Genomic DNA, 17,659 nt, shown 5'->3' on the forward strand with positions numbered 1-17,659 from the left:
GGCCGGGAGGCCCCATCCGGGGAAGTTTGCCGCCAAATGCAAGTCTTATTTCAGTCGACGGCACATTGGGCAACTTGCGCGCCAGTGATAAGGATGAAATGATGATGAGGACAACACAACACCCAGTCCTCGAGCGGAGAAAATATACAACCCGGCCGGGAATCGAACCTGTGCCCCCTTCGCATGGGAGGTGAGCACGTTACCATCAAGCTAAGCAGGCAGACTGAAACAAAGAAAATTAATACGGACATATGCCTGCCCCGAATGGTTTCTGACCTAGAACACCTACATTTGCTTTTGTGCTTGTGGCGCGGGCATGTGTCTTACCCTCTCAACCTCTTCGACGTTTTATTCTAACCCAACCTCTTTGCTGTCAACCTATTTGCTCGAATGTCTTTTTGCCATTTAAGTAACTCTCTGAATGCGCAGTTGTCCATGGTGCGTTGTGAGTGAAGCAGAACGAAGCACTTACAATGTATCAGAGCTGCCTCGGTTAATAGTGTTTGTACACACGCTGGCTGAAATGCCACACATCTACACATGAAAAATATGCAGATATAGTGTAATTTTACGGCTCCTGCGATGCTGTTGAAGAATACTGTTGGCGCTTTCCGACACTTCGAATTCCCTTTGTAGATTGGTTACCGCAGATTTCAGCACATTGCGTGAAACAGGTATTCTTCCACGTTCCCCTTTTTCTTCTGAATGTGTAGTTCAACAACAAATTGCTGAAATGGTGCAGCGTAGCCCTATTGCCAGCAAACGGATGATTTTCTGTACGTGTAAGTGCCACAGGAACATGTGTATGGCGATCGTTACACGAGGAAAGCGTCTGTCCATTTCACATACATCGTGTCCTCAATCTTTACATCGGCGACAATGCCACACTTTGTCACTGGCAAACGATAGTCCTCATATGCTTCCTTTAGTATTACTAACTGATGACGCCACATTTAGACAGAATGGAATCAACAATACACCTAATAATCATCGACGGTCGAAAGGAAATTACATGCTACAGTGGATACCACTTACAGATTTGTTTTACGATCAATATTTGGTTTTTAATATTTGGTTTGGAATTATCGGTAACTTGTTGATAAATTGAGTTATTTTAGAAGAGCGAGTGACGGGACAAAATTACTTGTATTTTTTGGGAATATTACGAGGGTTGAATGAAAAGTAATGCCTCCAACATCGTTAATTTGCTTTGAATGGGACTATTTTAATAAATTAAACGCAGGAATAATCCTAAGAATGTCATCTTTAATTACAAATAGTCACTTTTCCACATGATCACCAGCCAACTGGATACATCTCTGCCGACGATGAACAAGTTTTCTGAAGCCGTCACGGAAGAAGTCGACACTCTGTTTCCGCAACCACAGTCTCACAGTTCTCTCAACATCTTCATCAGAAGCATAATGATGTCCCCGCAGATCGTCTTTCGTTATTGGGAACAGATGGAAGTCAGACGGTGCTAAATGTGGACTGTATGGAGGATGCCGTACGGTGGTGAGATTCAGTCTCTGAAGTTCTGCTGTGGTGGCACGTGAAGTGTGTGGTTTGGCATCGTCATGCTGCAGGAAGAAATTTCCCTTTTCCTTTAGGACCCTTGTTTGCCGTCGTTTCAGAATTTGCAGCGTTGTGATGTAACGCTCTGAATTTATTGTTGTTCCACGATCAAGGAAGTCACCATGGATAACACCATCTGCGTCCCAGAACACTGTGACCATGATTTTTCCAACTGACGGTTGCGTCTTGAACTTTTAGTTTTTCTGGGGCGAGTTTTTGTGTCGATATTTCATAGACAGACGTTTCGTCTCCGGGTCGTAATGGTGTACCCACGTTTGGTCTCCTGTCACAACTGAATGGAGAAAGGCGTCACCTTCATTCTCGTAACGCGAGAGGAGTTCCTGGCAAATTTCAAGTCTTTGCGCTTTCATTTCAGGAGTCAGCATCAGGGGTACCGATAGTGCACAGATCTCCCGATAGCCAAGCAAAACAATAATGTGACCCATACGTTCTTGTGAAAAGCCGATTGTGCTTGTAGTTTCTCTCTGAATGACACAACGACCGTCCTGAATCAATCTGTCTACATCTTGCTTGTGAAACTCGGTGGTTGCTGTCTCAGGACGTCCAACTCTGTATCTGTCATCCAGGTCAGATGTTCCCACCTCAACATCTTTAAACTTACTCGCCTAACGACGCACAGTACTCACATCAAAACAATCACCATAAACTGCTTTCATTCTCTGATGAATCTCCTTTGGGGAGACACCTTCTGCTGTCAAGAATTTAATTGCACGTTGCTTAAATCGCATTGACAGATCGTCTGCGCAGGATTCCATACTTTCCCCTGTAACAACACAACTATTTAATGCTAAGGCTGCCCGCCAACTGGGGCTGTAGAGAAGAGGCTACAGAACAAGCCAGTACCTGCCGCATACCAATGCTACCAACTGTTGAAGAGTTACGAAGGTGGAGGCATGACTTTTCAGTCAACCCACGTAGTTTGCTGAACGCCTTGAGGACGCTCCTTTGGCTACGCGGACTGTAATGTATTTCCAGCACGACGGAGCGCCTCCACGTTTTACCATACGTTTGAGAGAACATCTCGGCCGCACTTGCCCTAATCTGTGAATTGTTCACTGTAGCACAATTGACGTGCCAGCAAGATCGCCAGACCTTCCGCCATTAGATTTTTGTTTATGGGTTTGGATGAAGTCTGACGTGTAAAAACGAAAGGAGAATACGCGAGATGAAGTGCTTAATCGCTTAATGGACACTATCGCCCTCATTAGGAAGCGAGCAGAGGCACTAAGATAAGCAGCACATTATGTTCTCCCAAAAGTGCGCAAATGCACTGAAGTTGACGGTGGGGTGCGTCGAACGTTTATTGTTAACTGTACGATAATGTTTAGACGTGAAAAGTAAGTAGTTTTCTTTGATACTTTGTAAAAGCCGGCCGGAGTGGCCGATCGGTTCTAGGCGCTACAAAACAATGGTTCAAATGGCTTTGAGCACTATGGGACTTAACATCTGAGGTCATCAGTCACCTAGAACTTAGAACTACTTAAACCTAACTAACCTAAGGACATCACACACATCCATGCCCGAGACAGGATTCGAACCTGTGACCGTAGCAGTCGCGCGGTTCCGGACTGAAGTGCCTAGAACCGCTCGGCCACCGCGGCCGGCTAGGCGCTACAGTCTGGAACCGCGCGACCGCTACGGTCGCAGGTTCTAATCCTTCCCCTGGCATGGATGTGTGTGATGTCCTTAGGTCAGTTAGGTTTAAGTAGTTCTAAGTTACAGGGGACTGATGACCACAGCAGTTAAGTCCCATAGTGCTCTGAGTCATTTAAACCATTTTTTAACTTTGTAAAACACATGCCCTACTGTTTACTATCTATTGTTTATGTTTACAGGTGTAAACCTGGAAGTGCACTGAATAACAGAGAAAGCGAATCAACGTACATTAAATGTGTTCTTTCTCGAAAACCATTAGGAATAGAGCACATGTTTGGCCACATGTCCATATGACATTTTTTGTTTCAAATGATTGTTCCTGCCGTATCCCTGAGCACTGTCCGTTCCTTCTGGGACCCCGTGTATTTGTACTATCTTTCCATTCTAAAATCTATAATTGACGATAACTCTTCCAGTTTCCAGCAGATATCAGAGAAGGTGTAGCACTTTATTCAATTTCCCTTAAACAATGTTCAGGTTATGTTTTCGAACAAAAGATCCGAGTGGACTTGCGTGTACAGTCCGCTATTGAGAGGAACGCTTGTGAAAGGAATGTGTTAGACAGTTTTCTGTGGATTGTGACGTAGTCTGGAGCAGATTAGAAGATGCCGTTCTGAAAACAGTTACGTCAGTGGAATTGCGTCAACAATGTGTGACAACTTGTTTATTTGTAACTGACGTAAATATATTAAATCACGACATCTTTTCAGCGTACTGATACTTCCAGAATAGCCACAGCCAAATTCTTCGTCTGTGTGGTCGAGGTAGCAATAGCTGCTGAATATTAATTTTGATACTGTGTATGCAACTGTTGAAATACGACTCTTTTCATCGAGATACACATTTCGTCTTATTAAGCAAAACAGAAATAAAAATAAAAATAAAAATGAAGGAGCGTTTGCTCGTCTGTTTCTTGCTTGCAATGAGAATTTTACGTCTGCATGCACGTTTACAAGAATTTTCCCCTTTATCACTGATGCTGTGCATATAAATTGTCCAACTTCGAGGAGGACACGCACACCAACGGTCCCTTACAAACTTAATTATGTATGTGGATAGTTCATCCATCCCGAAAATCGAGGAAATAGACGAGCTTTGGCTGTTATTGGCAAGATGCCGGTTCTGGGAATACCAAGACGATATCAACAACTCTACAGCAGTACATGAGACCAGCTGGACACACAAAAAGAAGCGAGTAGGAGGCTTCAGTTCATGTACGTACAAAGAGAAGATTTAAAATAAATATTTTTTATTTTTTGACTAAAGTTCAGTCTTGATCACACCATTTATGTTTCAATGACGTAGGTAACCGGTTTCGGTTATTTTTACATAACCATCCTCAGACCTGTGGATTAATTTTAGGAAATACTAGAAACCAATCTTTAAATAAAATGAAAGTGTCTAATGACGTCAATATTTTTTAACAAGATAGAATAAAATTAATTTTACCCATGGCTCCCTTAGGATGGTAGGCGGAGCTCTCCTCAGCTGCTACGAAGTCAACTGATGGTTATGAGTGCTGAGCACGAGCTTAAATATGCAGAAGCTCCGCCTACTTCCTGTCACACTACTTCACAACTGCCAATCACCGTTCATAATATGACGCCATCGTCAAAGTTTAAAAATAGGAAATACACTAATAACATAAAACTGATTTATTTAAAATGTCTGATTAACAGATAGTTTGTATGTGTACAGCTTATTTATATTTTAGATAAAAACGGTAAACCACGATGTGTAATAGTTGTGCCCTTTATGGGCAACCTTAATACTATTACAGTGTCAGTTACATCAAAGATGTGAAAGTCCTTGGAGTTGTGGTATACATCGATTATACCGAGTCGCCTACATCACAATTACATCTTTGTTGGATGTTGCAGAATAGTCTTACTTTAACTGTAGTTTTCATAGCAATATTCTTTATAGCCGTAGCGTAGCAGCCTAGAGTACGTTCCGCATTATGTATGTATGAATAACTGATGAGACCGCTGATTAAATTTTTAGAACTCATCGATCTAATAGTTTTTATAATAATCAATGTCAATTTAATAAAATTTTTATATGTTGTACAGCATATTTTACATACATAGCTTTTGCCATGGGAATAACTAATCTTATATTTTAAAACAAAAGAGTAGGTGCTTTTATTATAAAATTTCGTCAAAAAGGTCGTAAAAATATTTTTCGCGAAAATCTAATTGTTCATTGAGCAGCATTGATGATTTGGATTTCAAATGAGCATATATCTCGATTTCTTCTAAGATATTCATAAGTAAGCTTTTATTTGCATAATGAAGAACTTGTAAATTCTGCTCTACTGTCCCCTCAGCATGATTATTTGCTTACTAAAACATGACTATAAGTTACATTTTATGTTTGCATACACTAATATTTGTCTATTATGCCTTTGACGAATGTTGAATAAAATGTAATTTCTGATAGAAAAAAGATGTTTTTTGTCCTATAATTACAATTTAACAAGTTTCGAATTTTTCTATTTACCTAGTACTGTGAAACATTGCTTCTTGTCAAATTTCATGACTCTGGGTCAACGGCAAGGACGCTATAGGTTTTAGTGCGAGAGTTTGCGGGTATCAAAATATTTGACACAAATGGTACTCTCTCTTGATTGCATTGACTTATGAACTTAAATTTTTTTACACCGCTAGGAGACCACACACCTTAGTACGTGACTTAAATTTCAACTTGATACGTGTAGCCATTCCTAAGGAAAGCGGTTATTAACAACGTGACCGACAAGAAGATAACAAAATGATTCTTTAAGTGTTCCGTTTTTACCGATTGGGATATGGAACCCTAAAAATGGGCAAGAAAATAAAAAAAATGTTCAAATGTGTGTGAATTCCTAGGAGATCAAATTGCTGAGGTCATCGGCCCCTAGACTTACACACTACTTAAACTAACTAATGCTAAGAACAACACACACACCTATGCCCGAGGGAGGAGTCAAACCTCCGGCGGGAGGGGCCGCGCAATCCGTGACGTGGCTCCTGAAACCGCGCGGCCACTCAGCGCGGCTCGAGAGAATCAGTGACGAAAGTAAAATACATGTAAAATCTATAAGGGGGCAACACATGCCCTTCTAAGCTAGAAACAGAAGATATAAGGCGTTCACTGACATGTTTTAAGTGAATAACGTGCGATGTGTTTGGTGAAACAAAACTCCTTGTTTCGAATAGGAGACGATTTTACTATGAATAAAATATTCATGTCAACAAGTGTTCACTATGCAGCACTGTTTTGTGCAAGTACTAATTGAATACGAACAATGGAATACGTCAATGGACGGCTGACAATGTACGAGGGCTATTCGGAAAGTAAGAAACGATAGGTCGCGAAATGGAAACCACAGTGAAAATCAAAACTGTTTGATTTACAACAGTTAGCTACAACTTCCCGCTACTTATGTCCATTGTCACCGATCCGACTTAGACGTTTGTCGTATCGCTGTACCAACTTTCCAATAGCATCGTTATAGAAGGCAGCCGCCTGTGCTTTCCGCCAATTCTTTACGCTGGGCTTCAGCTCGTTGTCTGTGCCAAAATGTTGTCTTCATAGCCAGCGGTTCATGTGAACAGAGATGAAACTCAGGAGGAGGCAATTACGGGCTGTATTGTGGGTAATCAAACATTTCCAATCGAAAACGATACAGGAGCATCTTCACTGCCCCTGCAGAATGCGGCTGAGAGTTGTCTTGAAGAAAACGCACGACAGTTATGTAATGTTGGCTGCATAGCTTCAGGCGAAATTTCTCACCAGGCCCTCGTACTTGGCGGGAGACACTACTGTTCTTGGTATCTTTAAGTGTTCCCTGTGTGCTCAGAACTAAAAAGAACGACATAACGCGATCGACGGACATACTTGAGACACTGCCTAACACACTGGTGCAAAACTTCATCGGATTTTCACTGTGGCTTTCGATGTCGCAAGCGATCGTTCCTTACTTTCCGAATAACCCTCGTATAAGGGGCAGTCAAATGAAAACCAAACACCATCTTCCTGTTTCGTAGAACGCGGTCAGCCGCTGAAGGGTTCACAACCTTACCCTCTCTTGCACTAATGTGAAAATCGCTCAGAGAAAGATCCGGGCTCTACGGAGGATGTTGCAGTGATTCCCATTCAAATCGCCGTAGCTTAGCTTTCGTCCGCTTGAAGTGGCGGGTGATATCGTGCTACAGGACGCTTCCTCTGCTAGTCGAATTCCTCGACCGTGAAGTCACACTCAATGCGCAACGCTAAGAAGACACTTTGCAGAAAGTGTTACGCGCCATAAAGTCAACACGCTCAGCAATGCTGTTGGACAGGATGATTCCTGTTGCATGATAACGCCCGCTCCCACACTGGCTATAGGACGATGGTTACACTTCAGCTATTAGGCTGGGAAACACTGTAACATAATCCATATCGCGTGATTTTCACGTCTTTGGTGGCCTGAAGAAAGACATGCTTGGGTGTCGGTTTTAGTCGGAAGAGGAGTGGCCGACCGCGTTTCATGAATCAGTAATTGATCACCTCGTCTTCCAGTGGGGTAAATGTAATGACACGTATGGTGATTACTTTTGAATGGAACCATTCCACGCTTCCATTATGGTGCATGTTCGGTGTTCACTTGTCTGTCCCTCATGGTTTACTACTAGGACACTGAAAGGCAACAATTCTGAACAGAGGAAGTCGGGAGAAGGGAGGGGCTATGTCCCCTCCCTCCACCAACCCTCTTGGAACTGTCCTGATCTTCCAACTGTACTGGGAGCAGGAAAGTTCCATCTTGCTTACTTGAGAAACAGCTAACGTTACCTATATTTCCATTTAGAGCTTTTATCTTGTGTAAATTTTGGATATGATCTGTCAGCATGTACCTCTTCTCAACTACTTCATAGACTTTTTTATTTTTAATTTTTTTTCTACAGTAGTTATACGCATGAATAGAAGCTCTTGTGCTGAGAGGAACTTAGCCCGAGTTCAAAATAAAAACAGCGCTCCGGCCTTTGTTATCGCGTGGCAGCCTAAATCACCCCGAGCTCTACACGCTCGCTTGTGCCTACAATAGTTCCTTTGTTTCCGCTGCGTTCCGAGGAGAAAACAGTGGCTCGCTCGAGGCTACGTCACAGCCGCGCATGCGTGTGCGCTGGAAGCGTGCTGTCGCTCGCCAAATGCACGCCGCGCCGTCTTACTGGAGCTCCACTCCCACTAGGGTAGTCTTTACCTCCAGTGTTCGTAGCAGGGCATCGTGGGTATGGGGAAAATATTTGCGTAACTTACAATTAAGGAACATGCTTTATGTTAAAGGGTCATGAAGTTTTTTGAAGAACGAAAATCTCGTCTATAAAAATCAACATGGATTCTACAAACAAAATTCTTACGAAATTCAGCTCACTCTGTTCCTCCACGAGATCCATAGGGTTGTAGAAAATGGCGCTGGGGTTAGTGCCGTGTTCCTTAACTTGAGGAAGGAATTTGACACCGTCCCGCACTGCCGTTTAGTGAAAAAAAAAAAAAAAATGAGTTTACCGAGTATCGGACCAGATTTGTGACTGGATTCAAGGCTTCGTTTAAGACAGAAGTCAACACATCGTTCTTCACGGATCAAGGTCGATAGACGTAAAGGTAAGTCCCGGAGTACCCCAAGGAAGTATAACAAGGCTGTTATTGTATACAATGTATATAAACGATGTAATAGAAAGCATCGGAAGCTCCTTAAAACAGTTCGCAGACGATACGGTTCCTTATAACAGATTAGCACGCGAGAAGACAGTAACAATATGCAGAACGACCTGCAGAGGTATGATGAACGATGCAGACTCTAGCAGTTGACCCTGAACGTAAATAAATGTATAAATGTGACATATTGCATACGCATAAGTAAAGAAATCCACTACTGATCAACTACACTACTGATCAGAAAATTCTGGAAACAGTAACTACCATAAAATATCTAGTACCTGAAGTGGTTCAAAAAATGGTTCAAATGGCTCTGAGCACTATGGGACTTAACATCTGTGGTCATCAGTCCCCTAGAACTTAGAACTACTTAAACCTAACTAACCTAAGGACATCACACACATCCATGCCCGAGGCAGGATTCGAACCTGCGACCGTAGCAGTCCCGCGGTTATGGACTGAGCACCTGAACCGCTAGACCACCGCGGCCGGCTAGGACCAGAAGTGGATGGCTACAGAAAGCAAATAGTAGTAAAAGCAGTTACCAAACTGATGGGATCCTTACCATGTAGGACTGATTGAAGAGACAGAATATCCAACGAAGAGCGGCGCGTTTCGTCACTGGATTGTTTAAATACACGAGGGCATTACTGAGGTACTCAACAAACTTCAGTGACAGACACTACGAGAGAGGCGTTATGCATCTAGTAGATGTTTGTTGAAATTTCGATCGAGCACTATCCGGAAAAAGTCGAAGAACCTGTCACTTCCTCCCACATACATCTCGCGAAATGAACACGACAAGAAAATTAAAGAAATTAGACTAAAAGTCATTCTTCGTAAGCAGAACAGGAAAGGGGCAATCAATTAGAGGTACTATGAGTACCCTCCGCAGCATCGCGAAGTATGATGTAAATGTAGAAGAACTGCGTTGGTGGTCAGTCTGCAAATGCTGATTAAGATCGCGAGCAAAAGAGACGCTGCATCTCAAAATGTTCAAAGCATTAAATATCCTGGAAGCAGAATAGAAAATGGCAATGTGCAGCACAAAAATTAAAACGGACTTAGGAATGGCGAAAGAGGTATTTTGTAAGGAAAGATGAGTTTTCTGCAGCAATATGGATAACATTTTTGGAAAAGACTTGTAAGATATTTTGTATGAAAGAATGAGATGTTTTCCGGCATCGTATGTGGGTATGAAACGAGGGTGAGAATTTCCTAGTAGCGAGGATCCGGCCTCCGACGATCTATAAGTAATTCCGTAGAGCACCAGGGATGTGTGCTGAAAGGTCTGCTGCTCATGATATCTATTGATGATATTGCAGAGAATATTAATAGTAACGTCAGATGATGGAGTTATCTTTAATGAAGCATTGCCGATGAAAGCTGCACAATATTCAGTCAAATATTCGTAAGATTTCAAAGCGGTGCAAATATTGAACATTTGCTTTAAAAATTCAGAAATTTAAAACTATGCACTTCACAAAATGAGGAAACGTAGTATACTAAGAGTACAGCGGTCAGTCACAATTGGAATCCACCGACTCATGAAAAGTACCTGGGTGTAACAATATGTACGGTTATGAAATATTAGACTTTGATTCACTGGTTGGATACTAGGAAAATGTAATCAGTGTACAAGGGAGATTGTTTGCAGAACACTTGCGCGATAAATCCTGGTGGAATTGTACTCTAGTATGAAGGCTCCATACCGAAAAGGACCAATTTATAGGGTTTATATACTGCGGCGATAAAAATCATTGGATATATTCTAATATCGGGTGGAGCCACCTTCTGCTCGGCGTAGAGTAACAACTCTACGTGACACGGAATCTCCTAGTTGTTGGAAGTCCCCTGTAGAAATAGTGATCCGTTTTACCTCTACGCCGACCATAGTTTAGAAAGTGTTGGCGGTGCAGGATATGATGCACGAACTGATCTCTCGATTATGTCCCATGTCGGCCGATTTGGATTATGAGAACAAAACAAATGGCAGTGATCGGTTCAGTTGGACCAGAGGACCCAGCCCATTCCATGTAAACACAGCTGACACCTTAAATGACACCACCACCAGCTTGCACAGCAATAATAATGTCGTGTGACTAGGGCCTCCCGTCGGGTAGACCGTTCGCCGGGCGGCGACTTGCGCGTCGATGGGGATGAGATGATGTTGATTAGGACAACACAATACACAATCCCTGAGTGGAGAAAAATCTCCAACCCAGCCGGGAATCGAACCCGGGCCTTTAGGATTAACATTCTGCAGCGCTGACCACTCAGCTACATCGGGCGGACAGCTTGCACAGTTCCTTATTGACAACTAGCGTCCATGGCTCGCAAGGTCTGAGCCGCAGTTGAATCCTGCCGTCGGTTCTTACCAATCGAAATCGGGACTCATCTGACGAGGCTGCGGTTTTATAGTTTTCTAGGGTGCAACCGACATGGTTACGAGCCCAGGAGACGCGCTGCAGACAATGTTGTACTGTTAGCGAAGGCATTCGCGTAGATCGTTTCCTGCCATAATTCAAATGGCTCTGAGCACTATGGGACTTAACATCTGAGGTTATGAGTCCCCTTGACTTAGAACTACTTAAACCTAACTGACCTAAGGACATTACACAAATCCATGACCGAGGCAGGATTCGAACCTGCGACCGTAGCAGCGGCGCGGTTCCGGACTGAAGCGCGTAGAACCGCTCGGCCACAACGGCCGGACCTGCCATAGCCCACTGACAAAAAATTTCGCTGCGCTATCCTAAAGGATACGTTCATCTACGTCCAATATTGATTACTGCAGTTATTTCACCCAGAGTTGCTTGTGTATAACACTGACAACTCTACGCAAACGCAGTCGCTCTCGGTCGTTAAGCGAAGGGCGTCGTCAGTGCGTTGTCCGTGGGGAGACGTGATGTCTGGAATTTTGTAGTCTCGACACACTCTTGATACTGTGACTTTCGAAATATTGAGTACCCTAACGAATTCCTAATTGCAATGTCCCACGTGTTCGATGGAATGTTCCGTGTTCGAAGTCTGTTAAGTCTTGTCGTGCGGTTATAATACGTCGGAAAACTTTTCACATGAATCATCTGAATACAAATGACGGCTCCGCCATTGCTCTGCCCTTTTATACCTTGTGTACTCAATGCCACTACCAGCTGTATGTGCGAGTATCACTATCCCATGACTTTGTCACCTCAGCCTAATTACGTCATTTAGTTCAAAAATGGTTCAAATGGCTCTGAGCACTATGGGACTTAACATCTGTGGTCATCAGTCCCCTAGAACTTAGAACTAGTTAAATCTAACTAACCTAAGGACATCACACACAGTCATGCCCGAGGCAGGATTCGAACCTGCGACCGTAGCAGTCGCGCGGTTCCGGACTGAGCGCCTTAACCGCGAGACCACCGCGGCCGGCTGTCATTTAGTTCCTTTTAATCTAATCCAAGAGACGTTCTCAGATACGCAGCTGGTGAAAATCTTTTTTTGAGCAGTTTTCTGAATGCGTTCGCAAATTTCTGTTTAATACGAGAAGCACGGGATTCATTTGTCAGCGTCTTTGAATCCGATTCATAGTGAGTTGCCAGACGCGTTGCGTCTATAGAGATAAAATAGCCCACACATTCAAAGAAGAAAAGCGCCGAGTCCCGGGGTGGGGAACTCGCGCGTTGGTGCCCTGGGACCGAAAGCGGCGCGATTTATTGTGCGGCGGGACCATTCTTCACGGCGGCGCCGACAACGGGCCCTTATAATGGGCTTCACCTCCAGGGGCCGCAGCTGCTTTCTGCAGGGGCAGGCTGCGCCGGTGACTCGATTTCGCCACCGCCACACCAGATCCAGCCTTTCACCTCCCACTCCCTCGTAGCGCAGAATCCTACCAACTGATTCATTGAACAGTGGAAAACGCACTGTGGACTATTAATCTAAGGCCGTCCTCATACCGGACTTGACAACGAACGTGGACGAAGAGCTGGTGACGCCACAGCGTGGAATTTCACGTTACAGTACATTGCGACCGAGCGAGGTGGCGCAGTGGTTAGCACACTGGACTGCCATCCTAATTTAGGTTTTCCGTGATTTCCCAGGCAAATACTGGGATGGTTCCTTTGAAAGGGCACAGCCGACTTCCTTCCCGGTTCTTCCCTATTTCGACGGGACCGATAACCTCGCTGTTTGGTCCCATCGCCCCCTCCGCCCAAATCGACCAACCAGCCCACCAATCAACTACACTATGAAGCGTGAAATGAAAAATCTGGAGAGTCAGATTTTTGGCTGGTGGAGAGGAACGTCGCCATCGAGATCCTATATAGGTCTTACGTCATAATCAGAACTTACCAGCCGCCATATTGTATGAAGTTAAACTTCGTATTTGGTTGGTTTTTTTGGTGTAGGATCTCTCGAAAATGACAGGAAAGTACATATTAATATTATGGCATGTTGACAATTTTTACTTTTGGACCGTCAATTACAACTGAATGAAAACCACAATTTTCGTGGCATACGCGTTTCGCCTTTATTTTTTGGAAAATATCGTAATATTACAGGCTACTGAGGACGAGAGGACTACAAAAGTTGAAGACATTTCACATCGGTAGTTAAAGGTTTCCCAAATTTTACGATTTTAGTGTTATAACTTGTGTCGACATAATGGTGTTCTATCAAAAGCGAGTCGTTTGGATGCAATCCGTTTTATGTAAATATCAACTAATGGCAGCCGTCCGCTGTGTCGAGCGGCTGTAGGCGCTTCAGACCGGAACCACGCGGCTGCTACGGTCGCAGGCTCGAATCCTGCCTCGGGCATGGATGTGTGTGACGTCCATAGGTACGTTAGGTTTAAGTAGTTCAAAGTCTAGGGGACTGATGACCTCAGATGTTAAGTTCCATAGTGCTTAGAGCCATTTGAACTAATGACACTTCTAGATACAGCCTACAATCAGCGAAAGTGAAGAAGGATAATAGGATGCGTTGAACAGAATGAACAGATTAATGAGTACAGATTACGGATTGAGAGTAAATCGAAGAAAGATGAAAGCAATGCGAAGTACCACAAATGAGAACAGCGAGAAACTTGACATCACAATTGGGGATCACAAAGTAGGCGTAGTTAAGCAATTCTGCTACCTAGGCAACAAAATAACCCTTGTTGGACGGAGCAAGGACGACATAAAAAGCAGAATAGCACCGCCAAAAATCGCATTCCTGGCCGAGAGAAGTATGCTAGTATCAAACACAGGCCTTAATTTGAAGGAGAAATTTCTGAGAATCTACATTTGGAGAACAGCACTGTATGGTAGTGAAACACAGACTGTGGGAAAAGCGGAACAGAAGAGAATCGAAGGGTCTGAGATGTGGTGCTACAGAAGAACCTAGAAAATTAGTTGAAGTGATAAAAGGAATGAGGAGGTTCGCCGTAGAAAACACGAGGGAAGGTATACATGGAAACCACCGACAAGACGAAGGGACAAGATGATAGTACATCTGCTAAGACGTCAGGGAACAACTTCCATGGTACTTGAGGGAGCTGTATTTGGTAAAAATTGTAGAGGAAGACAGAGATTAGAATACATCCAGCAAATAACTGAGCTCGTAGGATGCAAGTACAGCTCTGAGACGAATTCTCGGCCGGCCGCGTCAAACCACTCAAAGAATATTGACTAAAAAATGTGCAGCTTTTACGCAGTGCATAATATGTATGGAGGCGTGGCTGCCATGTCGAACCCGTAGCGTAGTTGACGGTGACGCGACGTGTAAGGAGAAATGTAGCTGGTTCGCGTTCATCTCCTCCAAAATTCTATTTTTCACCTTTCGTTTCCTCATTAATGTAATAGAAGTACTACCTGCAATAGTCGATGTTCTTTGTTATAGATAGTATATTCGCTGCAGGTATTGCTGCATAGACCAGCTACTGGAATGTTTCTCGAGTGACCAGGAATTCTAACGTAACTTCCAGTATACGTCAGTAAGCAAATATAAGTTACACACAGGAACTTTTTGCTATTATGAAACTATATATACTTATCCACCGGTTTTATGGATTACCTCGTGTTTATATCTCGCTAGTAAATGTATTTTGCAACGATGGTGAGCAGCTTTCAAAAAATCTCCTCTTCCATTCAGATGAAATCATGAACCGAATTCCGGTCTTTAAAACTGTGTGTCGAAGTACTTTACTTCAGAGTGGCAGCAGTCAGTACATGGGGAATATGAAGATTATCCATGCGAGAACTGACATTAGTTGCTATACTTTAGGTATATTCAACTTAAAAACAGAGTTGTAATGTCATTTACAACATTATGTAGTGTTCCTTTACCACCGATTTGCTGTTCGAGCCATCAACGTGTCCAAAACTTTCTTCACGGTTTTCTCCTCTCTTCTTCGATAATCGCTACCAGAGTTACGGCAGCTATTTTAGGAGCGCCCATTTACGTAAAGAAACTGAGTGATCTGCACTCCAGATGCAGCCGGAAAGTGTCGCTGGGGAGCGCTGCAGTCGCATATTACGATGAGGAGCACATTACGTTCCGTGAGATGTAGCAGGTCGTTTCAGAGCACGCAACAACGATAAGGATGCGTTCGGCGTGTTTCGCGAAGAGAGGCCAGCTTAAGGAGGAATGCACACGAACGATAGGCAATGATCACTCTGACTTGTGAGACGATACGAAATACAATATGACATGTTGCAATAAAGCGACGCATGTAGGTATGATATCTGTGCTCCGACTGGGATGATACGATACGCGATGAGACTCACCATACGAAAAGCATCAATAGCACACGAATTACGTTTCTGTTTCAGTTTCAGTGTTACCTCATGTGTTACAAGAGCACTTAAAAAGAGGATGTTATTGTGGTTTATGAATATTTAAAGCCCAAAGAACTGAAAAAGGAAAGGAAGTGCTATATCAATACAATCCAGCTTTAGTTTCTTGTGAACTCTCCAAAAATGTGCATAGATTCTACGAATGAGTCCCAACTCTTTCCAGTTTTTGGGTCAACTAGTGTCAGTTGCTACGAGAAACCAGGCATAAACTTTCGACTTGCTATTTCTGTTGAAAAGCTACTTATTTAAATAAGATAGTTCGTGCAAGTGTGTGAGTGACGTGAAAATGCCACTACAAAAATGTTATTTTTAGTAAGAGCATCTAGTCTGGTATTTTATTCAATGTGGCATGTACAATGAGGTGACAATTCGTGTTATTGCGATATGTACACATGCAGATGGCGGTAGTATCGCGTACACAAGGTATAAAAGGGGCAGTGCATTGGCGTAGCTGTCATTTGTACTCAGGTCATTCATGAGAAAAGGTGAAATCGTTAGGGAATTCAGAATTCTGAGAGCCACAGTGTCAAGAGTGTGCCGAGAATACCAAATTTCAGTCATTATCTCTGACCAGGGACAACACAGTGGCCGGCAGCCTTTACTTAACGGCTGAGAGCGTGAGAAATAACTGCAGAAATAAATGTCGGACGTACTACGAACGCCGCGTTGGATTAGCCGAGCGGTCTAGGACGCTGCAGTCCTGGACTATGTGGCTGGTCCAGGAGGAGGTTCGAGTCCTCTCTAGGGCATGGGTGTGTGTGTTTGTCCTTAGGATAATTTACACACATTTGAACATTTTTTTGAACTACGAACGTATTCGTTAGGACAGTGTGGCAAAATTTGGCGTTAATGGGCTACGACAGCAGACGACTGACGCAAGTAGATTTGTTAACAGCACATCGCCTGCAGCGAGTCTCCGGGACCCCGTCGATGTCAGTTGGACCCTAGAAGACTGTGAACTGTGGCCTCGTCAGATAAATCCTGATTTCAGTTGGTATGATCTGATTGTAGCGTTGGAGTGTGGCGTAGACTCCTTGAAGCCAAGGTGGCAGTGGTTCCATAATGGTGTGGGCTGTGTTTACATAGTCCAACTAAACTGATCATTGATAGGAAATGGTTATGCTCGCCTACTTAGAGACCATTTAGAGCATTCATGGGCTTCATATGTCCAAACAACGACGGAATTTTTATGGATGACAACGCGTCATGTCACCGGACCACGATTGTTCGGAAATGGTTTGGAGGACATTCTGTACATTTCGAGAGACTGGCTTGCTACGCAGATCGTCCGACATGAGTCCCATCGAACATTTGTGGGATGTAATCCAGATGTCAGATCATCTACAAAATCCTGCACCAGCAACACCTTCACAGTTACTGACGAATGTAGAGGCAGCATGGTTCAATATTTCTGCAGGGGACTTGTTGAGTCCAAGCCACGTCTAGTTGCTGCACTACGCGGGACAAAAGGAGTTCCGACACGATATTAAGAGGTATCCCATGACTTTTGTCACCTGAGTATATAATAAAATTCTATGTACACTATGTGAACAAAAGTTATCCGTATACCTGGCTGAAAATGACTAACAAGTTCGTGGCGCCCTCCATCGGTAATGCTGGAATTCAATATGGTGTTAGCACACACTTACCCTTGATGACAACTTTCAATGTCGAAGGCATACGTTCAATCAGGTGCTGGAAGATTTCTTGGAGATTGGCAGCCCATTCTTCACGGAGTGCTGCACGGAGGAGAGGTATCGATGTAGGTCGGTGAGTCCTGGCACGAAGTCGGCGTATCAAAAATATCCCAAATGTGTTCTATACGATTCAGGTCAGGATTCTGTGCAGGCCAGTCCATTACAGGGATGTTATTGTTGTGTAACCACTCCGCCACAGGCCGTGTATTA

General features: G+C 43.6%; 1 protein-coding gene across 15 annotated transcripts in view; it reads right to left on the reverse strand.

The window, feature by feature from the left end:
• Positions 1-17,659, reverse strand: part of LOC126277885 (protein turtle-like) — a 798,080-nt gene that overhangs the window by 256,869 nt on the left and 523,552 nt on the right. The window lies entirely within an intron of this gene.

This window comes from Schistocerca gregaria, chromosome 6 (assembly GCF_023897955.1).
Source record: "Schistocerca gregaria isolate iqSchGreg1 chromosome 6, iqSchGreg1.2, whole genome shotgun sequence".
Classification (NCBI taxonomy): Eukaryota; Metazoa; Arthropoda; class Insecta; order Orthoptera; family Acrididae; genus Schistocerca; species Schistocerca gregaria.